This window comes from Balaenoptera musculus, chromosome 5 (assembly GCF_009873245.2).
Source record: "Balaenoptera musculus isolate JJ_BM4_2016_0621 chromosome 5, mBalMus1.pri.v3, whole genome shotgun sequence".
NCBI classification, from domain to species: domain Eukaryota; kingdom Metazoa; phylum Chordata; class Mammalia; order Artiodactyla; family Balaenopteridae; genus Balaenoptera; species Balaenoptera musculus.
This window is the reverse complement of record NC_045789.1, coordinates 90,645,259-90,673,135: the sequence shown is the minus strand read 5'-3', so window position 1 is coordinate 90,673,135 and position 27,877 is coordinate 90,645,259. Positions and strand designations below refer to the sequence as shown.

The 27,877-nt window shown below is 34.2% G+C and overlaps 1 long non-coding RNA gene across 7 annotated transcripts in view; it reads left to right on the top strand.

The window, feature by feature from the left end:
• Window positions 1-27,877, top strand: part of LOC118895177 — a 221,101-nt gene that overhangs the window by 48,412 nt on the left and 144,812 nt on the right. For 4 of the 7 annotated variants that reach the window (XR_005019893.1, XR_005019898.1, XR_005019894.1 and 1 more), the window contains exons 1-2: window positions 10,689-10,986; window positions 13,793-13,838. This is a non-coding gene — a long non-coding RNA (uncharacterized LOC118895177). Of the gene's footprint in view, window positions 1-10,576; window positions 10,669-10,688; window positions 10,987-13,792; window positions 13,839-27,877 lie in introns of those variants that run through there. The other 3 variants (XR_005019895.1, XR_005019896.1, XR_005019897.1) reach the window with 2 other exon arrangements.

Here is a 27,877-nt window from a genome sequence, read left to right as displayed (position 1 = left end):
AAGGTGAGAATTGAGGAATTTTTGATATTTGGGAAAACTGACCTTTGTGAGAAGAACATTTTGTTCCCTCTTGTAAACCTGCCATTTAGAACAGTGCCTGACACACAGTAAAAATTCAATAAAAATGTGCGGATGGAATGGAGATGCAGGCATCATCTGATGAAGCCAGTCTTGTTCACAGATTTACATGGAAGATTTAGATTTGGTCTCCAACCTTCCTGTGAGCAAAGTGATGAGCAAGAACACATAAACTCATTGATCAAATAATTTTTAGTTGTCAGAAGAGCATTTAATCAATCTGGGATATTTCAATCACATCAAGTATCACTTAGGAACAATCAGCAGATTCTTGTCACCTGCATGACCAAAGGAACTTACCAGAGGGATTGCTCCCTGAACAAAAGATGGATCTGTTTCAAAGGCAAATCCCATTCTCTAACTCGGAGAGCAGAAATTGCTGGAAAGCTTCCAAATCGCAATTTTCTAATTTAAAAAATGTTGTGATTTGACCAACATGTGTCTCCCTATATTTTACTCATTGGCCCAGTCCTACTTCTTGGGGCCATAATGAGTAGAATCCCTCTTTCATATAAGGATACTAAAATGTTTGAGGTAGACTGTTATCTTCACTGAGTTTTCCCTTCTGGGTAAATAACTCCATTACCCCCCCTGCCCCCCTTTTTAATGCTTTCACTTAAGACATTGGATTTTCTTCACCATCTTATACATTGTCTTCCAAAAATGTTCCAATTTGACTTACATTGTGATACTTAGAATTGGGTTAGTACACAAGTGTGTTATGAGTAGTGTAGAGAAAAGAATGTTGCCTTCTCATTTGTTCAAGATACATATTTTATTAATGCAGCTTAAGATCACATTAGCTCTTTGGGGGGCAGTTTCATCTCATCATAAGCATTCCTTGAGCCTATTGCTAGCTCCAACAATTATTTTCACCTGCTATATTAAGCCAAATTGTCCCTGTGTTCTACTTGTGAGGTATTTTATTGGGGAACCCCAATAGTAACTAAATGTTTTTCTTCCTGTTAAATTTTAACTTACTAGATGTAATACAGTGCTTCAGTCTGTCAAAATATTTTCCATTTTGGTTTCATCAGCCAATGAATGGCTGTTCCCCCTCTCCCCAGTTTCATGTCATTCTCATATTTTGATGAGCCCATCTTTCTAATTATTATCTAAGGTAGTCGATTAAAATTTACATGAACAGAAAGTTTTTTGAAGTAAACTGTTACACAACATCCTAAAATGTGAAAGAGACATTTGTCAGTATAATTTTATTTTGCAAGTTAAATAATTAATATTTATTCGTTATGAAGTTCTTCATGTTAGCTAAGTGAGGAGGTTATTGTTGAACACAAAATTTCAAATCAGTGTTTATGGATGACAGCTGAAATCAGATCAATCTTATCATCTAATTTACTTGAATATTTTGTTTGGTTGCACAGTATTGAGAATATTGTGATTGAAACAGAAGTAGTTGCAATAGTTTGTTTGGTTAGTTTTTAACTCCATTGTTCTTATAACTACAAGATACTTTTCAAGTGAAATTAATCAGATGTTTGAAAAAAACAGTAGAAATTTTTGCTTTAAAACTAAAGCACTCTGCGATGAAGAGCGGCCCCCGCTCGCTGCAGCTAGAGAGGGCCCTCGCACAGAAACGAAGAACCAACGCAGCCAAAAATAAATAAATAAATTTATAAAAACAAACAAACAAACAAACCAAAAAAACTAAAGCACTGGTAATATTTACCAGTGGTTCTCATTCATTATTCAATATTCAAACATTTCTTGAGAATCTACTATATGAACAGCATTATTTTAGTTGGTAGGGATATAGTGATGTATAAGATAGAAAAGTATATGGCTCATACAACTCAATAACAAAATAAGGACAACCCAATCAAAAAATAGGCAGACGACCTAAATAGATATTTCTCCAAAGAAGACATATAGATGGCCAATAAGCACATGAATGGATGATCATCCGCACTAATTATTAGAGAAATGCAAATCAAAACTACAATGAGGTACCACTTCTCACCAGTCAGAATGGCCATCATTAAAATGTCTACAAATAACAAATGCTGGAGGGGGTGTAGATAAAAGGGGACCCTCCTACACAGTTGGTGGGAATGTAAATTGGTGCAGCCACTATGGAAAACAGTTTGGAGGTTCCTCAAAAAACTAAAAATAGAGTTGTCATATGATTTAGTAATCCCACTGCTGGGCGTGTATCTGGACAAAACTATAATTTGAAAAAATACATGTATCTCTATGTTCATAGCTGCACTATTTACAATAGCCAAGGCATGGACACAACCTAAATGTCCATCGGCAGATGAATGGATAAAGAAGATGTAGTATATATATACAATGGAATAGCACTCAGCCATAAAAAAAGAATGAAATACTGCCATTTGCGGCAACATGGATGGACCTAGAGATTATCATACCAAGTGAAGTAAGTCAGAAAGAGAAAGACAAATACCATATATCACTTACATGTGGATTCCAAAATATGACACAGATGAATTTATCTACAAAACAGACACAGACTCACAGATATAGAGAACAGACTTATAGATGTCATGTATGGGAGTGGGGGAGGGAAGGATTGGGAGTTTGGGATTAGCAGATACAAATTATTATATATTGGATGAGTAAACAACAAAGTCATACTATATAGCACAGGGAACTATAATTAATATCCTGTATAAAAAAGTAATTGGCTCTTGGAGACTACATTCTGATAAGGTGAGACAGAAAATAAATACACACATATGTGTACATAAGCATATAAATGAATACATTTCATTGTATACATGTGTATGTACTAAAATCAAAACCTGCATCTGTGCAGTTGAATAGGGGCTGGAGAAAAATACACAATGTGCTGACTCTTCCCATTTTATATTTATTTCCATTAACTTGAAGAGGACTCACTGCTACTTGGTGTTTATACTACACTTCCTCAGTCTTTTACTTTTTTACTTTTCACTCTTTTACTTTTCTAGAGAACTGTTTTACACTTTTTCTCTTCTTAATCCCTAACACAGTTTTTCTGTCCTCCCTTTAAGCTAATGACCTTGCCTCTCACTTCTTTAATAAATTAGAATCTATCAGAAGAGAATATCTGTGGGGCACCATCACATCAATTCACCTTCCAACGTCTGTTTTCAGTACAACCTGCTTATTTCCAAAGATGAAGTAGCCATGCTTCTGTCTGAGGCCAACCCTTCTACTTGAGCCCTGGATTCCATCTCTTTTTGCCTGTTCAAAAACCTTGCTTCAGAAATTCTCCTTTATTTCTCCTGCATTTGCTTTCTACAGAATCAGTTTCTCCCATAAATCTTCCTCTTGAGTTCACTTCCCCCAAGAGCTACAGCCTCATTTCTTTACTCCCTTTTGAAACAGAACTCCTCAAAAGTATAGTCTATGGTCATAATCTCTAATTCTTTTTCTTCATAATTAACAAATAAATCCTTAGCACAAATATGATTTCTTTTTCTATGAGGTTGTTTGTTTGTTTTTGAAGAATGATTGACCTACAGCACTATATTAGTTCTTGTTACACAGCATTGTGATTCGGTATTTCTATACATTTCAAAATGATCACCACAAGTCTAGTTACAGTGTCACCATACAAAGATATTTTATAAGTAATGACTATTTTCCCCATACTGTACATTTTGTACCATGACTCATTTATTTTGCAACTGGAAGTTTGTACCTCTTAATCTTCCTCACTTATTTATCTCCTCTCCCCATACCCTCCCTTTTGGCAATCACCTGCTTATTTTCTGTATCTATGACTCTGTTTCCATATGGTTATGTTGTTCATTTGTTTTATTTTTTTGGATTCCTCACATCAGAGATCAGATTTGTAGTACCACAGGTGGGAAGTGGGGGGATGGGGAATTGGATGAAGGCAGTCAAAAGGTACAAACTTAACAGTTATAAGATAAATAAGTACTAGGGATGTAATGTACAACATGAATATAATGAACACAGCTGTATGTTCTATATGAAAGTTGTTAAGAGAGTAAACCCTAAGAGATCTCATCAAAGGGAAAAAAATTTTTTTCTATTTCTTTAATGTTGCATCTATATCAGGTGATGAATGTTCACTAAACTTATTGTGATAATCATTTCATGATGTATATATGTCAAATTATTATTCTATACACTTTAAACTTAGTGCTGTGTGTCAATCATATCTTAATAAAACTGGAAGAAAAAATGAAAAAAATCTTATCTCGTAAAAAAAAAATTAAGACTATTTTTTTAAGGGCAGCTTAAGCTTACAACAAAATTGAGAGGAAGGTACAGGGATGTCCCATATATTCTCCCTGCTCCCCAATTTTTAAAATTGCTTAAATTTTTAGTATCTTTCTACTGACTTCAGATTTTTTATTATGAAATATAATATGCAAAAATTAGCTAAAAGTGAGTTGATAGCTTAATAAATTATTGTAAAGAAACTCTCATGAAAACCGTGAAGATCAAGAAATTAGATATTGCCATCATCTCAAAAGCCCTTCATGTGTGTCTTTCCAATTACTGCCCTGGTGTCTTCTAATAGGTAATCACTATTTGATTTTTCAAAAATATCAATCTCTTTGTGATATACACCACATACTAGTTGTACATATCTAAGCGGTTTAGTTTAGTTTTGTCTGTTTCTGAACTTTATATAAATAGGGCGATATAGTCTTTGTGCCTGTGTATTCTTTGTATCTGGCCTCTTTCCCTCATATTATGATTGTGATCCTATTACTTCTATGCAGTGTATAGTAGGACTTTGTTCATTTTCATTGCTGCACACTGCACTAACCACAGTTGATTTTTCCATTCTACCATTGATGGGCATTTGGTTTGCTTTTAGATTTGAATTATTTTGAATAGTGCTGTTGTGGACATTCTCGTACATGTGTCTTGATTATTGTGTGTATTGCATTTCAGAGGTATATATAAATGGAAGTGAAATTAGGGATGCATAGTTTCAGTTTTAATAATGTCACACTACTTTCCAAAGTGTGTCAATTTACATTCTCACCAATCTGTACATGAAAGTTTCAGTTGTTCCAAAACCTTGAAAACACTTAGTAACTTTAGCCTTTAAAATTTTTGTCATTCTGGTAGGCCTGCAGCCATAATCCATGTGTTTTAAATGTACATTTATATTATGACTACTAAGGATGAACATCTTTTCATATGACTACTATTTAGAGAGCCTCTTTTGTGAAGTATCTATTCCAATCTCCATTTATTTCTATTTGGTTGCCATTACTTCTTATTGATTTGTGGAAGTTCTTTATATATTCTGGATACTAGTTTCATGTCAGTTATATTTGATGAAATGCCTTTTCCCAGTCCATCTTTGTCTTTTTATTTGCTTAATGGTGACTTTGATGAACAAAATATAGTCAAATTTATTATCATTTCTCTTATAATTACAGTTCTTATGTCCTATTAAAAATTTCCCAACCTGATGTCATGAAGTTATTCTCCTATTTTGTCTTCTAAAAGCATTATTTATTTTGAATTTTACATTTATATCTTTACTCCATTCAAAACATTATTTTTGTTCATGGTATGAGGCATGAATTAATATTAATTTTTTTCCCATGTGGGCATCCAATTATCTTTACATATCCATCAGGCTAACATCCTCACTTGCTTCAAGTTTCTGCTCTCATGTGATCTTTTCAATGGGACCTACCCTGACTACTTAAAACTGCAACCTCCAATCACTCCCCAAACACAACTCTCGATTATACCACTTTATTCCCTTATGATAAACCATTCAGTTTACTGTTTATTGTCAGTGTCTCCACTAGAATGTTAGCTCCACGAAGGCAGAAATATTTGTCTTTTTTATTTGCTGCTATTTCCTAAGTACCTAGATGGTGCCTGGCACAGGGTAGCTGCTTAATCAATATTTGTTGAATTAAATGAATGAGTAAATGAAAGCACAGAAAATGGCAGGAAACACTATTCAAGTTAGCAACTACATGGATGTTCACCTGACTGTATGATTCATTGTATTGCTGGTATCCAATATGTGAAATTTTGAACTGTAATGCATGTGTGCTATTTTTATAACAGATTTTGAAATAATTAAAATGTTTAAAATAAATATTTATTAAAAATAAAATAAATTCTTATTAAAAAATAAATACTTAAAAAAATATTTCAGAAGCCCCAAAGCTGCCCTGTGGACATCTAGATTTCTGTGGCATGTCCCTTTATTCAACAAATATTTACAGAGTACTGCTAGGTGCCAAGTACTATGTTAAGTTCTGGGGAAGAAGATTGATGAAGTCCTTGTCTTCAAGGAGCTTGCAGTTTACTGAGAATGCCACTTAAAACCACAAAATTAAGGAATTTAAATTTAACTCCATCATTTGATATTTAGGTTAGATGACTCCAAGAATGTTGGCTATTTCCAAAGAAGGCTTGAAGGAACCATTAAAGAAAGTTACTTTGAGTCATAGGATGAGTCCCTTAGCCAGATCAGATCAGAATCTTCAATATATGCAAATCAAATGATGTGATACACCATATTAACAAATTAAAGAAGAAAAACCATATGATCATCTCAATAGATGCAGAAAAAGCTTTTGAACAAAATCAACACCTATTTATGATAAAAACTCTACAGAAAGTGGGCATAGAGGGAACCTACCTCAATATAAAAAGGCCATATATGACAAACCCACAGAAAATTCACCAAATTCTCAATGGTGAAAAACTGAAAGCATTTCCTCTAAGATCAGGAAGAAGACAAGGATGTCCACTCTCATCACTCTTATTCAACATAGCTTTGGAAGTCCTAGACATAGCAATCAGAGAAGAGATAGAAATAAAAGGAATCCAAATTAGAAAAGAAGAAGTAAAACTGTTTGCAGATGACATGATACTATACATAGAGAATCCTAAAGATGCCACCAGAAAACTACTGGAGCTAATCAATGAATTTGGTAAAGTTGCAGGATACAAAATTAATGCACAGAAATCTCTTGCATTCTTATGCACTAACAATGAAAGATCAGAAAGAGAATTTAAGGAAACAATCCCATTTACCATCGCAACAAAAAGAATAAAATACCTAGGAATAAACCTACCTAAGGAGGCAAAAGACCTGTACTCAGAAAACTATAAAAAACTGATGAAAGAAATCAAGGATGACACAAACAGATGAAGAGGTATACCATGTTCTTGGACTGGAAGAAACAATATTGTGAAAATGACTATACTACTCAAAGCAATCTACAGATTCAATGCAATCCCTATCAAATTACCAATGACATTTTTCACAGAACTAGAACAAAAAATTTTACAATTTGTATGGAAACACAAAAGACCCTGAATAGCCAAAGCAATCTTGAGAAAGAAAATCAGAGCTGGAGGAATCAGGCTCCCCGATTTCAGACTATACTACAAAGCTACAGTAATCAAGACAATATGGTACTGGCACAAAAACAGAAATATAGATCAAAGGTACAGGATAGAAAGCCCAGAGATAAACCCATGCACATATGGTCACCTAATCTATGAAAAAGGAGGCAAGAATATACAGTGGAGAAAAGACAGCCTCTTCAATAAGTGGTGTTGGGAAAACTGGACAGCTACATGTAAAAGAATGAAATTAGAACACTCCTTAACACCATACACAAAAATAAACTCAAAATGGATGAAAGACCTAAATGTAAGACCAGACACTATCAACCTCTTAGAGGAAAACATAGGCAGAACACTCTTTGACGTAAATCACAGCAAGATCCTTTTTGACCCACCTCCTAGAGAAATGGAAATAAAAACAAAAATAAACAAATGGGACCTAATGAAATTTAAAAGCTTTTGCACAGGAAAGGAAACCATAAACAAGATGAAAAGGCAACCCTTAGAATGGGAGAAAATATTTGCAAACGAAGCAACTGACAAAGGATCAATCTCCAAAATATACAAGCGGCTCATGCAGCTCAATATCAAAAAAACAAACAACCCAATCCAAAAATGTGCAGAAGACCTAAACAGACATTTCTCTAAAGAAGACACACAGATGTCCAACAAACACATGAAAAGATGCTCAACATCACTAATTATTAGAGAAATGCAAACCAAAACTACAGTGAGGTATTACCTCACACCAGTCAGAATGGCCATGATCAAAAAATCTACAAACAATAAATGTTGGAGAGGGTGTAGAGAAAAGGGAACCCACGTGCATTGCTGGTGGGATGTAAATTGATACAGTCACTATGGAGAACAGTATGGAGGTTCCTTAAAATACTAAAAATAGAACTACTATATGACCCAGCAATCCCACTGCTGGGCATATACCCAGAGAAAACCATAATTCAAGAAAACACGTGCACCCAATATTCATTGCAGCACTATTTAAAATAGCCAGGACATGGAAGCAACCTAAATGTCCATCAACAGAGGAATGGATAAAGAAGTTGTGGTACATATATACAATGGAATATTACTCAGCCATAAAAAGGGACGAAATTGGGTCGTTTGTAGAGATTTGGCTGAACCTAGAGTCTGTCATACAGAGTGAAGTAAGTCAGAAAGAGAAAAACAAATATCGTATATTAACACATATATGTGGAATCTAGAAAAATGGTACAGATGAACCTATTTCCAGGGCAGGAATAGAGATGCAGTCATAGAGAATGGACACGTGGACATGGGAGGGGAAGGGGAGGGTGGGATGAACTGGGAGATTAGGATTGACATATATACACTACCATGTGTAAACTAGACAGCTGGTTGGAACCTGCTGTATAGCACAGGGAGCTCAGCTCGGTGCTCTGTGATGACTAGATGGGTGGGATGGGGGGATGGGAGGGAGGTTCAAGAGAGAGGGGATATATGTGTATACATATAGCTGATTCACTTCGTTGTATAGCAGAAACTAACACAACATTGTAAAGCAATTATACTCCAAGAAAAAAGAAAAAAAATCTATCAAGTACTTGGTCAAGTGTCTGGGTCAGTCCATTAGCACCATGGCTTTAAGTAAGTGCTCTGGGGGTGTATTTCAGAGGACTTAAATTTTTCTTGGGTGATAGGGTAATAGAAGGAGCCTGCACTGGAGTCAGAGACTTGTTTTGAGTCTTAGTTCACTTAATAGTTCTATTTTTCATTCATTCACTAAATATATATTCAGCACCTACTATGTGCCAGGCTCCATTCTGTGTATTTTTCGTGCATTAGCTCATGCATCTTGCATCTTTTCATGAGGAGGTAGGTGCTGTTATCCCCATCATGAAGAAACTGAGACTCAGAGGTGTTAGAAAACTTGCCCAAAGTTACAAAATGTTTAAGCAGCAGAGCTGGACTTCATACCTGGGCTGTCAGTCCAGAGATAAAAATTTTGATCTCTCATCCACACATCAACTCATTAACTGATTGATTCATTTATTTATTTAGCAGCTACTTATTGAGTGCCTCACATTCCAGATATTATGTTAAGAGCTGGGGTACAGGAGTGAACAACAAAAATTTATTCCCATCTTTCAAGAGCTCACAGCCAAGCAATTATTCACATGCAATGTGATTATAATTACACTTGGACTTTCTTCATCACAGTATCGTTTTAAGCCTCAAAACACAAATGAATTTGAAAACATTTTGTAAACCACAACGTTCTCTACGATCAGGGATTTATTATAATTATTGTTATTTATTCAAGGGTCATATGATTAAATAATACATTAAAATATTTTCTTCTTACAACTTGGCATTCCTTCTATCATTCTTCTTTGATCTCTTTCTTTCCTTTTTAACCAAGAAGGGTAAAAAAATCATTTACAAGGTGACATGTTTCAACTGAACCCAGTTATGGGAATTTGAATTTCTAGTAATCTTTTATTTATTTATTTATTTATTTATTTATTTATTTATTTATTTATTTATATTTTTATTTTTGTCTGTGTTGGGTCTTCGTTTCTGCGCGAGGGCTTTCTCCAGTTGCGGCAAGCAGGGACCACTCTTCACCGCGGTGCACGGGCCTCTCACTGTCGCGGCCTCTCTTGCTGCGGAGCACAGGCTCCAGACGCGCAGGCTCAGCAACTGTGGCTCACGGGCCCAGTTGCTCCGCGGCATGTGGGCTCCTCCCAGACCAGGGCTTGAACCCGTGTCCCCTGCATTGGCAGGCGGACTCCCAACCACTGCGCCACCAAGGAAGCCCTGAATTTCTAAAATGTACTTCAAAAAGTAATTTAAACAGTAGCTCTCTTAATTCGTTTAAAATACTATTTGTGTACAAAAGTATTGGATTTGCACAAACATTTTCAAGAATGTATATATTTGCTCTAGCTGGTAGATTGCTTATATTGGAGCCGTTTTAAAAAGATGGAACAACAGACAAAAAACACTTTGTCTAACACAAAAAAAGTCTGGCAGCTCTATTCAGTGTTTTGATTCCTTGATTAAAAATGAAAAAAAATGTTGGGTGAGGGGAACATACATTCTAGTTAGTTGCGCAATAAGTGCCTGGAGTCTGGAGCAGATGTCAAAGCTTATTAGCTACATGACCTTTGGTGAATCATTCAACTTCCTGATGCATTAGTTTCCTTATCTGCAAAATAGGAATAACCATAGTAAACTACTTCTCAAGGTTCTTGTGAGGCTCAAGTGAGTCAATATAAGTAAACTCTTTGTAGCTGAGTCTAGTGCCTAGCAAGTGTTATTTTTATTTCTGCTAAAAAAGAAACCTTCAATCTTTAAATTAAAAACTTACTATTAGATTTAGAAAAATTGGCTGTATTGGCTGTATCAATTATTTTCTGAGTTTTGGTTGTTAAATATCATTACTGTTTTTAGAGAGAGAGGGAAGGAGAGAGACAGAGACAAAGAGAGAGAATAGCTACGTGTGAGTCTTCAAAGCTGAAAAGCCGAGTGCAAGTTAGCAGCCATGAATGCAATTGCCAGTTTTGAAGAGAAACTTAAAACGTAAGTGTCTGGACACATTTGTTAAATTGTCTTCAGCATTTTCTGTAGATCCTATTATTTCTGCAAATTCCTTCATAATATTGCACTTTTTGTCACAATGAGCACAACATGTCTTATCTCAGAAGTGGAGTTTTCCAGCTGTTGGACTGAGAAAGCTCTATTCTTAGCATTTTCATATGGAAGCAGTGATAAGAGAGACAATGCTGCTGTATTTTGACTAGTTGCCCTGATGAAAAGCTTCCATTGTCAGGTGGTGTAACACCAATTGTTATTGTTAATCAAAGAGAATCTAATAGCTTAATGAAATCATTGGTATTAGATGTTCCTGGTCCTCCAGCAAATTGCTGACCACATTATAGAAGTTTATTTTTCACCTATTAGAGTAATTATCCTGTAGACCTCAGCAAATATATTTATCATTTTTTTGTTTTGTTATGTACTAAAGGGATCCTCAGTTCCTATTTCATATGCTGTATGTAGCTACTGCATAGGTGAGGGAAACACTGTGTTTTAAGCTCTCCATTGATGTAAATCTTTGGCAAAACCCTATGGTCATACTGTTTCTTCCATTCTTCCATCTTGAGAGGAAAATATTAAAGGGGACATATTTATAACCTGAGAATTGTCAAGCTTCCATTTCAAATGTTAATTATGTAAAATTTTGGTTATTGATTGATTACTGTATTAGCTCTCTTGTTTTTTTGGCATCTCATAAACCATTTCTAGGATAGTTTCTATAACCTTAAAATGTAAACTGCCTATTAATGAGCCAGAAACCATTTATTAGTCAAACTTTACTGTAGGAATTAAATTTTCAAATTTTACTGTAGGAATTAAAGACCTAAAGATGTAATCTTAATTTTTTAACACAATTTAAACTAATAAATTCTAATAAAACAATACACAATTTTTGATTACAGAAAATGGTGAGCAGCTGACTAACTTCATAGCTATTTCTTGAACTGCACAATCTAGCCTTTGTTAAAAGGTTATTATGTATTAGTCTCTAAGTTAATTAATGTTGCATTTTTGTATGTCAACTATATGGAAAGGAAAGTGTTTTCTTCATTTGTTATTATTATCTTTCCAATAAGATTGTAAGTTTTCTGTTAACCAGGAAGATGTAATTTATTATTTTTATTCCCCTGCTTCTAAAACATACATGCTTATTAAATACCTGATAATTGTATTAGCTATTGCTGTGTAACAATGTACCTCAAAATTAAGTAAATTAAAACAGCTATGATTGTGAATCATTCAACTTCCTGATGCATTAGTTTCCTTATCTGCAAAATAGGAATAATCAGAGTTATGATTGCAATTATGTTTTTATTGAGATATAATTGATGTATAACACTGTGTAAGTTTAAGGTATACAAAGTGTTGATTTGATACATTTATATATTGCAATATGTTTACCACCTTAGTTAGCTAACACTTCTACTGTATTACATAATTAACATTTTTTTTTGTGATGAGAAAAATTTTAAGGTTTTATAATACTCAGTCACTCAGTTTGTTATCTATAAGAGAAAATTCAATCTATACTGGCTTAAATAGAGAGGATATTTTTTGCTTACATAAAGGGGAAGTCTAGGAATAAGATGGACTTAATCTAGGTACTCAACAATGTCATCTAGGACCTACTTTTTAAAAATTTTATTTTTAATTAATTAATTTTTTATTTTGTTGTCATGCTTTCATCCTAAAATGGACTCCTTACATAGTGGCAGAATGGCTGCCGAATTCTCCTGGGAGTTTCATCTGTATCCACGTTCATTAGCTGAACATTTTTCTGGTTGGACCATCAGTGTGGTAAAGGGGAAGGTATTATTCTCAATGTGTCCATCATTTAAGACCCATCTCAATAAGCAGCTGCTTTATGATGAGAAAAGGATGAAAAAAAATGTAGGAAGGAACCATAATGTCTTGTACAGGGACAAATATTCATGTTTATTAGAATTAGTAGCTCTGACTTGATCTAACCAGATACATACACTCTACCAAAATGGGCATAACTTATACTGCTCTTCTCTTCTAAAAAAAGAAAAAAAGAAAAAAGAAAGAAAAGAAAATAATGTTTTTCAAATTCTGGATGTCTCTCCCAAATACCTCTTAAAGAGTATATTTTTCTGTTTATTCACTTAACAAAATATAGAGATAAATTTATATTTGCAATGCTAATACCTCACTTTCAAAGGAAATCATCACTTAAATAAGTTTTCAATTATTTGAGGTTTACATATTTGGGCAGGGATGATTTTGGTCACTTGCCAATAAGTAAGAAAGTTGAATTTGCAAGTAGAGAGATTCAACAGTTTTCCATAATTGTAATTAGTTTGTTCGCTTGTCTTTCTTCTTCAGTTGACTGTAAGCTTCTTGAAGTCATATACTATGCCTTTCCTTTCTCTTTCCTAGGATCTGCTGTGTGCTTAGACCATAGGAGAAAAATCAATAAATAATAGTAGAGTAGATAGATGAAGTTCATTATTATTATTAATACTATTATAGAACCCAATCCAATGTATGGTACTTGGGGTCAATAAATAGTGTCTGTCTCCTTAAATAATTGCATACACACACATTAAAGGCTAGGAATTGCAGTTGAAACCCATCACTTTCCAATTTTTTCATTTCCTAGGACTTAAGTGAATTTCTGTAAAGAGCTCGAAGATTCCTCCGATTCTAAATCCAAATTGTCAGGATAAAGCAGACCTGAGTTCAAATCTGTGCTTTGCTGCTTAGAAGCTATATGACCTTTGACAAATCTGATGAACTCTCTAACTTGCTGTTTTCTCTATTGCAGAATAATTATGGTCCCTACCTCATAGGAGTGTCAAAGGATTAATAAGGTAATGCATGTACCTCCCTGACAATGGTTTCTCATACATGGTACACTCAATAAGAAGCGGCTATTATTATTATTAGTCACACATGGAGATATTGTAAGCACTTTACATAACAAACAAGCAGATTTCATAATCAAGGTTCAAAGTTATTTGAAACTCTGAACTACTTTGTGAAACTTCTTGGCATTATCACGCTTTCACTAGGGGAGGACTGGGTACTATAGGGCAGAGGGGTGGTATTTAAAATAGAATATAAGTAAAGAACAAGGATTTGGAATTCAAATAGGTCTGATTTGGTTATTATTGTTGCCACTTCCTAGCTGTGTGAACTTGTGCAACTTAATTTACCTCTTATGTCAATTATCTCTTGCTGCATGACAAATCACCACAAACTTAGTGGCTTTAAAAAACATACATTTCACAGTTTCTGTGGGTCAGGGGTGTGGACACATTTTAGCTGTGCTTTGTGCTTAGTGCCACACGATGCTGCAAATAAAGTTTAAGTCAGGATTGCGTTCTCATTAGAGCCTTGACTGGGAAAGGATCTATTTCCAAATTCCTTCAGCTGTTGTCAGTATTTCCTTGTGACTGTAGGATTCATGGCAACTTGCTTCTTCATAACCACCAATAAAGAATGTTATTAAGATGGAGTCTTGTATAATGTATTGTAATCATGGGAGTGATTCATCACGTTTGACATATTCTATTGGTTAAAAGCAAGTTTCAGATGTCACTCACACTGAAGAGGAGGAAATTATACAGGGCATGGACACCAGGAAGCAAGGAACATGAAGGCTACCTTAAAGTCTGTCTCTCACAGTTTCTAAACTTTCATTTCTTCTTCTGCATAGTGGGAATAAATAATGCCAACCATGTGCAATAATCCATATAAAGTGCTTAACATTCTGCTTGGCACTTGATGGCAGATTATATATTAGTATCATCTATTAGTTGCTCATTTGCTGAAGGTAAAAATGAATAATTAGCCAGAGTGAGCTATTGAAAATCAGGGCAACTTGAATGTAATTTATCTTCATTGCCTCTACTACAAGTTTTTAAGTTTATGGTATTTCTCTTTCCATTTTGCAATACTTCTCAACAGTGTTGGTATTTTTGATGTCATGAACCCCTTTCTTCACACTTCAGTGGGACAAGTTCCATTTTATTTCCTCAGATAATAAATATTCTGGTAAATTAATATATGAAAATGGGCAAAAGTTAAAGAAAATTGTTCTTCTGCCTTTTGTCCCTTCATCTGTCTCTTCCCTCCAAACAGAAAGCATATTTTAATCAGTGCCTTATTTTCAGACAGAATTTAACAATTCACAAAGAGCTCTAGCACACTTTACACATTAGGAAACAGAGCCTTTGAGAGGCTGAGTAGTCCTCTCTCAACTCTGAATCTTGAGTTTATGCAGCTATACTACTCTAAAACTCATATGGCCATCTGCAAAAATATGTGCCAAACTGAATTTTAACTGGTGTCTCTTGAAGGGTATGTCCCTACATGTACTGCAACATTGAAATAAATTAATGGGAATTTTGGACCAAGGGAAAAAACCATCAAGAGGCTTCATGATAGATGGGTCATGGATTCTTTAGAAACAAGCTTTTTTGGCAAATTTAAATCATACTGAGTAGGCAGAACCATTACAGTGACTCTCAAACCCAGACTAGGGCTTAGGAGTCAATGTAATATAATTCATTCACAAACATGAATAATCTACATTGAAATTTCTTTACTTATAAATCATATTAAAATATAATAGAATACTAGATAAGACCATTACATCATAATCAACCACAGACAACCATAAAATTGGACAAAATATATGAATTATTGGATTTGAGGCCTTCAACAACGGCAGAACAATGATCCCTGAAAAGGGGAAATTTGTAAGGGGAATCCTGTGATTTCTCTGGTTCTCTGCCTGGGACAAATCCCCAACTGTGTAGCTAGAATCCAAGGAGCTAGAATCCAAGAAAATAAAATGGCTCCTGCTGAGCCAAAGAAGTTAAGATTTAAGTATGAGGATCCTGAAGAAGCTGGAATCTACAAGACAGGGCACTGGAGAGAAAGAAGCTCTTTGTGATAGACAAGTCCAGTATTTTCTGGGACAGGAATTCCCCATGAGTTCCTGACCGAGTCCTGGGTACACATACACAGCATAAGACTACCCAGTTTTACTAGAGAGCAGCTGCTATGGGTTTGATAGTAGAACAGAGATACAAGAGTTTGAATAGTGCCAGGGGACATTGGTGTTCTGGCCCAGCTAGAGTAGAAAAATCTCATTAACATTTTTGGAACCTAGCTGAGATACCAGAAAGTAAGACTCCTCAGGAGTAAGGCCCTTCAGGAATTACTTTCCCTCAGAAATAAGGCCCACATCTTTAAGCTAAATCTATTCTGGACCAGCCTTATCCAAGCCAAAAAGAAGCCCTGAAAAGATCTTTAGAGTTGGGAGTTTGGAAGTAGAGTCTATAATATAAGAGAGACTAAAGAAAATGTCTTTGGTTTTCCATAGATCTATCTAACAACACATGAAATTAAGCTGATACAATTTAAAGATGAGAAGCCACAATTGAAATGCCTAATAGAACAAAAATGAATAACTTTAAGAGGAAAATAAAAGAATCTGGTGTCTACAATATTATTCATAATGTCCAGTATATAATAAAATAGCTAGACATGCTAAGAAGCAGGAAAATGCAATCCAGATTTAAGTAGAGGAAAACAAACAAGCATTAGAAACCAAATCCAAGGTGCCCTGATATTAGACTTAGCAGACAAATACTGTAAAACCAATGAATAAATATGCTCAAAGAATTAAAATAAAATAAGTTAAAATAACTAATAGAAATATGATCTAAATACATGAATAGATAGGACATCTTAGCAGAGAATGGAAACTACAGGAAGGAAAGAAACAGGAATGGGAGAATATAAAGGAAAATCTCATTTTTTTTCTCATAAGTTTCTTAAAACTTACACTTCTATTTAGTGTAAAAATAATATTGAAGTCAGGGTTAAAATATATGTAGAGATAAAGAAATAATGCTTTAAAGTATACTTTATGGTACAAGAAAAGGCAAAAGGTTACTAGATTTGCTAATTGGGAACTGTGAAGTATAAAATAGGAAGTTTGTCAGTAGCGATGTGAGAAACGATAAAGCTGAATTATCAGGTATGAAGTGTGAGGTAATACAATATTGGCTCTAAATAGACTTTGATAAGTTAAGTGGGGATATTGTAAATGCTAGAACAGTCATTAAAAATAAAAGAAATGTGGCTAATAAGCCAATAGAGGACATAAAATAGAATAATAAAATAAATCCAATTAATCCAAAAGAAGGCATACAAGAGGAAAACAGAAACGAAGAACAAGTGAGATAAATAGACAAATAATAGGAAGTATATAGACTTAGACTCAACCATATCTATTGCTACATTAAATACAAAGTGTTTAAACATTCTAGTTAAAAGCAAAGATTTTTAGAAAGAATTAAATATAAGATAGCTATATTTTGTCTTCATGAAATGTACTTTAAATATAAAGATATAGGTAGGTTAAAAGAGACAAGATAGAAAAACATACTATGGACATACTAATCAAAGAAAAAGCTCTATTGAGTTTATTTATATCAGACGATATAGACTTAAGGACAAGAAATATTATTAGAGATAAAGAGGGACATTTTATAATGCAAAAGGAGCAATGCAACAGGAAGACATAACAATCCTAAAGATGTATGCACCTAATAACAGAACTTTAAATTTCATTACACAAAAATTGGCAGAAGTAAAGGCAGAGATAATAATAGTTGAAAATTTTAACAACCCTCTCTCTTTAAGATGCAACAAGTAGAAAAATATCAGTAAGGCCATAGAAAATTTGAAGAACACTATCCACAAAATTAATTGATTTGTGGAAAGAAATATTAGAGATTTCTTAGAGGGAAATTTGAAGTATTAAATATTTATATTTGAAATGGAGACCTCTTTAAATTAATGACTTAATTTTCTACCTTGAGAAGTTAGGAAAAAATGGTAAATTAGTAGACAGTAAAAAGTAAAATAGGAAAAACAGTAAATATGTGAATGAAAAAAATAACTGAAATCCATGAATTAGAATAGGCAAACAATAGAGAAAATTAACAAAGCCAAAAGTTTATCCCTGAAAGGATTACTAAAATTGAGAAACACCTGACTAGAATGATCAAGCAAAAAACAAATAAAATACAAATTAGCAATGCCATAGATGAAAAAGGGAATATCATTACAGATCTTGCAGACATTAAACGTAATATAAAGAATAGTATGGACAACTTTATGCCAATACTTTCAATAACTTAGATGAAATGGCCACGTACCTTGAAAAATATATTTTACCTAAACTGACAAAAAATGAAGTAGAAAAATCTGAATAGCACTATATCTGAACACACAGTAAGAAATGCACTCCTAAGGAAAATTTTAGTTCTGTGTGATTTCACTGGTAAATGCTATGAAACATTTATGCAATAAATAATATCATTTTTAGAAAAAAATCTTTCACAAAATAGGAGTGGATAGAATGCTTTTCAACAAATTTTATGAGGTAAGAATAATGCTGATACCCAAACCTGACAAACACATTATTACAAAGATAAGTACACACCAGTATCCCTTATGAACCCAGACACATTCTCAAGAAATTATTATCAAATTGAAAACAACAATGAATTAAAAAAGATAACACATTATGGCCAAGTGGTATCTATCCCAGGAATGCAAGGTTGGTTTAAGCATTAAAAATCACTCAGCCAACTAAGAATAGAAGAGAATTTCCTGAATTTGATAAAAAACATTTATGAATTTCTAAAAGTGACATTATGCTTAATGGTGAAAACAGAGTAAGAATGGGAATAAGGCAAAAATGTCTGTTCTACTCAATTCTATTCAATATAATACTGGAGGTCCTTGCAAGTATAACAAGAAGGAGAAAACAAAACAAAACAAAACAGGAGCATACTTGTAACTAAACAGATAGGAAGGGAAGATTTAAAATTGTATTTATTTACAGACCATATGAAGAAAAAGAAAGTACTAGGGAATTTTAGGTAATCTACAAAAAAGTCTTCTTCAATTGATAAGTGAATTTAGCAAGGTTTAGGATATAAGATTTATAACAAAATCAATCGTATGTCTATTATATCTGAAAAATAAAATAACAATAAAACAACAATAACAATGGCATCAAAATACCTAGAAATGAATGTAAAAAAAGGCATGCAAGACTAGTACATTGAGATTGACCAAAAAAATTACAGAATAGAGAGGGTTACAATATTCATGGATTGGAAGACTATGTTTTTAAGATGTAGATTCTTCCTGAATTAAATTGAATGTAATCCCCATTCAAATTCCAGAAAGTTTTTTTTTCATAGATTTTATTAGGCTTATTCTACAATTTATATCAAGAAGATAAACTATAATACTTCTAGGAGAAAATATAGAAAAGAATCTTCACAAACTTGGGGTAGGCAAGTATTTCTCGGACAGTTTCATAAAAAAAAAAAAAAGTTTTACTAACCATAAAAGGTGATAAGTAAAGCTCAATCTGTAGTAAAACAGTATTAAGAATAAATATCAAGCCACAGATTGGGGAAAATAATCACTGTATGTAATTCTGACAAAGGACTTTTATCAAGAATATATTAAAAAATTGACAACTCAATAATAAGAAGCTAACAAATCAATTAAAAATGGGTAAAAGAAAAAAAAAGGGTAAAACATTTGAACGAACACTTCACAAAGGTATACAAATAGCCAATAAGCTCGTGAAATTTTCTGAAAATTATTGGGCATCAGAAAAATGCAAATTAAACCATTATGAGATAACATTTCACACCAAGTAGATTGGCAAAAATTTTAAATAGACCAAGAATAGCAAGTATTGGCAAGGATGTCGAGCAAGTGGAATTGTCATACCTTGTTTATGAGATTGTAAAATTATACTGGAAAACAGTTTTTCAATTTTTATAAAGCAGAGCATAAAGTTGTGTTGTGACCGGTTCCACTCATAGATGTTTATTTACGAGAACTGAAAGCATATACCCACAAAAAGAATTGTATACATATGTTCACAGTAGTTTTATTCATGGTTGCCAAAATTGGAAACTGCTCTAATGTTCAACAGGTAAATGTATAAACCAATTGTGGTATAACAATACAATGAAAAACTCCTCAGAAGTATACAGGAACACATTTAAGATACAACAACAAACTTTAGAAGAGACATACCACCACTTCTATCCTATTCTATTGGTCACACGGTTGATCTTATTACATGCAAGGAACTACACACAGTGTTTTGACGTTGTGAATTTCAGAAGGTTGGGATCATTTTGGAGGCTGGCTCCTTCAGGTATTTTCCAGAGGTGGCTATCTGGTAGACATCTGATGGTGAATTGGTATATAGGATGTTTGAAGTGGGATAGTCAAGTAAGACTGGGGAAGAAAAGTTGTAGTCAGATTATGAAAATTTGACTTGTATGTGGCAGAAATAAAACTGACATTGTCCAACATAAATTGTAAAAGGAACTCGACTGCAGCAATGAGACTGCAAATAACGTTGGATAAAACTCTTTCAAAAGGACTTAATTTTGGAAGCAAGGCTAGGAGATACATGGTCCTCTTGTGTCCAAAGGTATCCAATTGGCTTGGCTCATTGCTGTATGTCTGTTGATGTTGATAGATAATTTGCAAATTGTGTTGTCAACACAACATTTAATCTGCTCTGAGCAGCTCATAAACAACACTTTGATTAATTCTTTCAGTCCGTGTCTTCTGGACAAGATTTACAGAGCTCTGCTTATTTGGATGAAAAATAGAGAGAGACAAGCTGTCAGTAGAAGGGGAAAGGGGATGGAAAGATTTCCTTTTCTCTCTTTTGGTTGAATTTGAGAAGTGTTTTTTAATTAGGATTTTAAATGTTTGGTTCCACAAGGGAAGGATTTCTCAGTGGAACTCAGCAACTGGCATGAGGCAAGGCTCAGTGTTAAAGTGAAGCAAGTCAGGACAGACAGAGGCAGACTGGCAGTGGAACACTGCAGAGAGGGGAGATTCAGCCAAGCCTAAGGCAGGAGATGCCTTTCTGAATTAGCCAAATAGTTCCAGAAACCTGTTGGACAATTACAGCTCAGAGAGCTTGCCATCCACACTCTCTATGGAACACTGAAATATTGTGTTGAATAGAATTCTGTTCAACAAGCACATTTTAAAAAAAGAAGTCTAATTAAAGAGAAACTTTTATCATATGAAATATAAAGACAAACGTGCATTATTATTGAGCAATTCTCTGTGTGTGTGCATGTGTGTGTATGAGAAAGAGAGAGAAATAGAGAGATTGATTTTGTCGCTATCCTTTGTATGTTATTATATGCCAGTTTTTCCCCAGGCCCCTAAATCTGTTTAGTTAAGCAGTTTCTATTAATTTTGGCTTTGAAATAATTTTCCATTGAAACATGCCGTTTAATCAGCACCTCTCTACCTTTGTTGATTTTTCCTAGCCAAGATAAGTGAATAGAGTTCTAAAACACTGTTTCTGGAATACTCTTATATCACTTTGAAACATGGTGATCATCCAGCAACTTAGGCATAAAAACCTGGAAATGAATGTCATTTGGAATAAGGTCCTTTCATAGCAATTATGACACAAGATGTACAGTCTGTGGCTGATAGGGAAAAAAAGATCCAAGAAAATAGCTAGCTAATAATTTCAGTACTATCAGCAATGTAAATAACTCAACACCACAATTCCTCCTTGAATTTGTCCCCTTTTATGCCTGTCTCCTCTCAAAGGGATAAATATGATTTTTATGAGCTGCGTTTTGAAATGCACATATTTCCAGCGATCATGCCAAGTGTTTCTTTTGTTGTTCACATCTGCATCTTTCGATATGATGAAGAGTCAACAAGAAAGTAGATTTGGTTTTGTTCCTTTGGCAAAAATAAAGTTCACTTTGGGACACAATTGTAAAAAAGCAAACATTACATCCACACCAGAAAACGAAAGTTGAATTTTCCATTAGTGGTAGTTATGTGTTGTAACTTATATTCAAGGCCCTTGGAAATATTAACCCAGATTCAGAAATTAGTAATTGTATTGACCTTGACATCTGTCCTCATTACCTTGTTCCCAGCTCACACAATTAGTTTAGCTGAGACTGTCATCAAAACCCTGTGTTTTAGATTTATTTCTAGTAAGGAACTCCTTCAAATCATTGCCCCATGAAAATTACAATATTAAGGACACAAAGGTATACGTGTGTCTAACTGCAGTAATTGTGTTGTGAAAAGAATTCACATAAATCTCCTTTAGGGGCTTCATTCCATTTGATGGCCTTAATGTACTCTCTTAAAGCTAAAATGATTTCAAAGTATTGTTCTACAAAAGATTATCAGCAATTATTGTGTATGAAAAGAGACAGGGTGAAAGAACAATTTGAGAGGTTCACATTGTGAAATAAACTTCAGGCTTTTAACGGAAGGATGGCAGAGGCTGACTAAAGCCCTGTGATTCTGGAGCTCCCTTGTTTCCTGTGCTTACTCTGTCTCCTACCCCTGGATCACAATTTGTTGGAAGCATCATTGTTGTACAAGCAATACGCTGACAGTGTCTAAATGTAACACTACCCTCCTAAAAAATGAGAGAATCATGTACTCATACAAAGAGGCAACTACCTAGTGATTTTCAATGTTCTGAAAATAACAATAGTCTATTGGGTTTACTTCATGATTATAAAAGCCTAATAATCTATGATAGCTGAAAGCAAATGTGATTTATTAGGGTCTCTCACAGGCAGAAGATAAACCCATAATGTGCAGGCAAACATTTTTTCTTTAAAGGAGTGTGTTAAAAAGAAAATAGTCAACAGCTTGCTTACTCTGTAGCTCCAGAAAATGATGATTTGAGGCTCTGAAATATCAGAGTTGATGAATGGTAGAAGCAAAATACTTGTTCTATGGTGAGATAAACTTTCACCTCCGTGAAGAAAATATAGATTACTGAAACTGATTGCAAGCAATCAGCACTGTATATTCTTCTTCCCTAACTGAGCAATGTTTGAATTTGTGCCTTTCAGACAAATGCATTAATAACATTTAACCACTAGATATTTGTGGAAGAAATTGGAAATTGTTTTTAATTTGTTGGTTTGGTGAAGCGATAATATGTTGAGCCATAAGGGAGGGGGTAAAAAAAAACTATTGGTATAGGATTTCGATTTGCATATGTAAATATGTTAATACCCACAGAACTATGTTGTTCTTAGAAACTCTCCCACACAAAGCAAAGGGTTAATAGACAGGGAGATCTAAAAAACTGCATGACCATGTTGTGAAATATGGATTTAACACATAACTCATTGGAGGCCCCAATGAGTTATGGACCTCATTTACTGCATATTACAGACATTTTTTCCACATTCCTTTTCAACAAGGCATATGGTTTAAATTAGTTTCATCTTGGGTTTTCTAGGATCTTTTGTGGGCTGTTTTCTACAACAAACTGTAATACTCTGGCTCTTTTAATTCTATAGTAAGATGATATTAGGTGCAGTTCTTTAATTACCATGTGAGGCAATGCCTCAGGAGCATATTCTGTAAGAGGCACAGCAGAGTAAGGGTCTGAATGAAGATTTCAGACTCAGCTGATGAAATTAAAGAAGCTTAAAATTCTTTATGGATGGGGGGTTGGGTAAAGGTCAGTGTTAGCTGGGGTGGAGTTAAGGGTAGTTTGGGCTGAAAACATTCAGACACACCTTCAGTTAAATCAGGTAAGGGGACTCTGTGATAGGTAACAACATTCTGAAGAACTAAGGATATTAAAGGGCCCCATTTCCCATAACTTAGCTCATAAATCATATTTTCAGGTACTTTACATGATTTATGAAAGGCTGGCTGTCTGCATGATCAGTAAGTTGCATTAAAATGGCAATTGGTCCTTCTAAAACAGAGCCTTATGATAACAATCCAAATCTCAGAGAAGGCAAATCTCAGCAGACAAGTCACCTGAATGCTGGGGTAAAAAGGAGTCTACAGTTCGTTCTCCATCTCTGAAATTCAAAATATAAAATCAAAATACTGAGTGGGAAAAACATTGGGCTGAAATCACGACACTCAGGCTTTTGTTTTTTTCTCACTACTGTAACCTTGATTAAGTCATGTATTGTCTTTGGACCTCAGTTGCTTCTCAGTAAACTGAAGGATTCAGGTCCTTCCTGTTCCTAAATATACATTTTCATATGTATAAATTATATATTCCTATTATGTGTATATATTTATATGTTATTTCATATCTATGGGCATATTACATATTATGTGTCATATATCTGTGTATATATAGATGTGATATTTCCTTAAAGACGTGAAAGGAGCTGTAGCAAACACATACATCTTTACATGTGCATACATAAGAAATATATATGTGTATGTGTTCATATGTATGTATGAAATATGTACGCATATTATGCATAGGAAGATTGGTCTACCATTCCACACTATCAGCTTAGGGGTTCTTGTTACCTAATTTTACCTGTTATTCTGAAAATCATAAATGCTGGCTCCTTAGAATGTTACATTTATGAATGGGATTGTAAAGTATAATCAAGCACTCTATTAAGTACTATAGATGTGTAAAGGTACTATGTCGCTTTCCTTTAGAAATAAAAAAAAACTTACAGGAAATTGCTAGTTGACATTGATCTTGGGTAAATGGAAGATTAAAACAGAAGTTTATAAAAGGTGTCTTGTTACTTTATATTAGAGAATAAACTCCATTTCAAAAGTGAATTAAATTCAGTTTGTTATTAGAACTTTATTCTAATGCAACTCATCTGTATTTGGATTTTATATTGGAGGACTGCTACATCTTTTGAAGCTTTCTCAGCAGGAGAAAATTCAGCATATATTGATCACTTTGCAAAATGGACTCTCTAACCCATTAGATTATATGGAAGTTGTGTTTTCCTGAGCACATGACCATGAATAAGACACAACAGGTCACTGATAAGCTGGGAAGTAGAATATTTATGAGCTCAGAATTATTTGACACATTGAATCAGTTGAGAATGATGAAACCTAAACTTTTTATTATTAGGAGGAATTTAGGCACAAGTTTTCCCCTTATAAACTGTCTATTGTCTTTGTAAGTCAAGAAAGTTGCTGACCTCTGGTGCCTATGCCCATTAGCTAGAACAATTGCCCCTATCTCAAGCTCTTAATCAGTCACCTTAGACCAATATACCTTCAGATTTTGTTATTTGGGATTGTTTTAGTCAGTTCAGGCTGCTCTAACAAAATACCGTAGACTGGGTGGCTTAAACAACAGAAATTTCATATTCACAATTCTGAAGGTTGGGGAGTCCAAGGTCAAGGTACCAGCCAATTCAACTTCTGGTTGGCAGAGGGACACCTTCTTGCTGTATCCTCACAGAGTGGAGAGAGAGAGAGGAAGCAGTTCTCTTGTGTCTATTCTTATAAAGGCACTAATCCACTTAGGAGGGCTCCATCCCCATGACCTAATTATGTCTCAAAGGCTCTGTCTCCAGATACCATCATATTGAGGATTAAGGTTTTAACATATGATTTTGGAGGGAACACAAGCACTCTGTCCGTAGCAGGTAGCTGGCCCCTTCTTCTGGACAGACAACTCTACTGTTAGACCCCTATAGCTTCCTTACCCACAGCTCTCAGTTCCACTCACTGTCAGTCAAAAGTTTTCAATGTGTTTTTCGACTGAGGATCTTGTTGGTCATGATGTTAATCTTATTCATGACTTTGGCTCAAGCATGCTTGTCATCACTTTCTTTCATTAGAGTCTTGGGCAGGAAGAGCCAAATTTGAGTTTTCTACATGAAACCAGGAGCCATTAAATAACAATATATAATTGTTATATATATCATTGTTTTCATAAGTACAATACTGTACAATTTTTGGAGTTAGTAAGTAGAATTTATTAAATTTGTTTAATGTAGGATTTTACAGTCTCTACTGTATTAAAGCATTCAGAATAAGAAATATAATAAATCAGAGACTGACAGATACCTACAAAAAAGAGATGAACTGTAAATCCCTCAGGTCTTCCAGGCTTTTGGTATTTTTCAAAGGCTAGGTCACTGATGGCCTGTATTGTATGTGTGTGTGTATAAAAAGGTTGGAAGTATAACTCCGAATGGTCAATAGTTATCTTTATCTGAATTGCAGAGGAAGAATGAGAGGGGCAAGAAGCATCCATCAAGTACTATGTTTGCTTTTTAATCAATATACTTTTATATTGTTGGATTTAAAAAATAAAAGCACATTTGCATATTGTATGTTTAATTTTAAAATATGTATTGAGAATATATTGCTATTTCATAGAAGGATTTTGATCAGATAAATGATCTGGGTAGATCATCTAATGATGAATTTCCTATTTTTATTTTAATGCTTATTAATTTGTATTGAATATTTAAATAGTAGTGTTCTTTCTGAACCCTGTGCTTAAAAAATTTAAAAATATGTCAATATATATAATATAATTGAATGGTCATAGCAGTCATGAATATCGTGCTGGCTATTAGGATTTAGCTGAGTGCTGTGTTTAAGATATGATGTATTCATCTGATTTCCACTCAAGTCTCCATTTGTTCAAATAGTACACACTAAGAAGTTCTCTGAATCTTTAGTGTTCATGATGGAGGTGGGATGGAATTTATGCTGGTGTTTTTTGTGTTTTAATTTAAAAAAAACAAAGAAATGGGTATAAATATCATTTGTAGCAGGTGCTTTCAGTGCCTGACTTATATCCTCCTGGCCCTTACCATTTACATTAGTTATGGTTCTCCAGAGAATCAGAATATATATATATATATATATATAGAGAGAGAGAGAGAGAGAGAGAGAGAGAGAGAGAGATACAATACGTATTATAATATATAATACATATACTCACTATATATGTAATGTATGTCTATATTACTCATACATACATGTGAGAGAGAGAGAGAGAGAGATTGATTTGAAGAAATTGACTCATGCAATTATGAGGCTGCCATCTGAAATCCCATAGGACAGGCTGGAAACTCAGGCAGGATTTGGTACTTCAGCCTTGAGGCAAAGTTTCTTCTTCTCCAGGGAAGCTCAGTTTTGGCTCTTAAGTCCTTCAGCAGGGGGAATGAGCCCCATCCACATTTTCACACGTAATCTCCTTTACTTAAAGTCAACTGATTTTAGATGTTAACCACATTTACAAATTACCTTCACAGCGGCACTTAGATTAATGTATGATGAACTAATTGGATAATATAACCTAGAGAAGTTGACAACTAAAACTAACCATCATATCTTTTCAATACTCAATGTTCAAATGTGAGTGTGTGCAAGGTTTTTCTAAGGGCTTCCTCTGACCTCTGCAGCCTTCTCTGAGTATGTGGCTAGAGTTATGGAGAAGCCAACACCCCGAGAAACCCCTCTTCATTCTATGGCTAATGAAAGTTGGTGTTTAAATACCCCAGCTTCCTTGTATAACTCTAAGACACATGTTCTCCCTCTGCCAGTGTTTCATGAAACCATCTCTCATTTAAATTAGCTCCACTTCAATCTCAGCAATGACTGTTTCTGGTATAAGCAAAACTAACACACCATTACTTTAATAGGTGTGAATATTTTGGAATGATTTCTTGAAACCTAGGGTAGTACACAATTCACTAACTAGAAAATGCAGATCTGTATTAATGGTTCCTTTATTTATTTATTTATTTATTTATTTATTTATTTATTTATTTATTTATTTATTTATTGGTTTTCAGTGTCAAGAACTCTTTCATGTAACAAATGTTCAGTATCTTCAAAAGAGAGTAGTTGTATATTTTGTATCTATTGAATAAGAAAATTAAAATGCACATCAAGTTTTGAGAACATTTTGCAATAAATTCTCTTATTTGATTTTTTTTCTTTCCTTATAAAATTGAGGTTTTGTTAGGTCACAATTGTTACTTTGTTCACTACTGAATTTCCA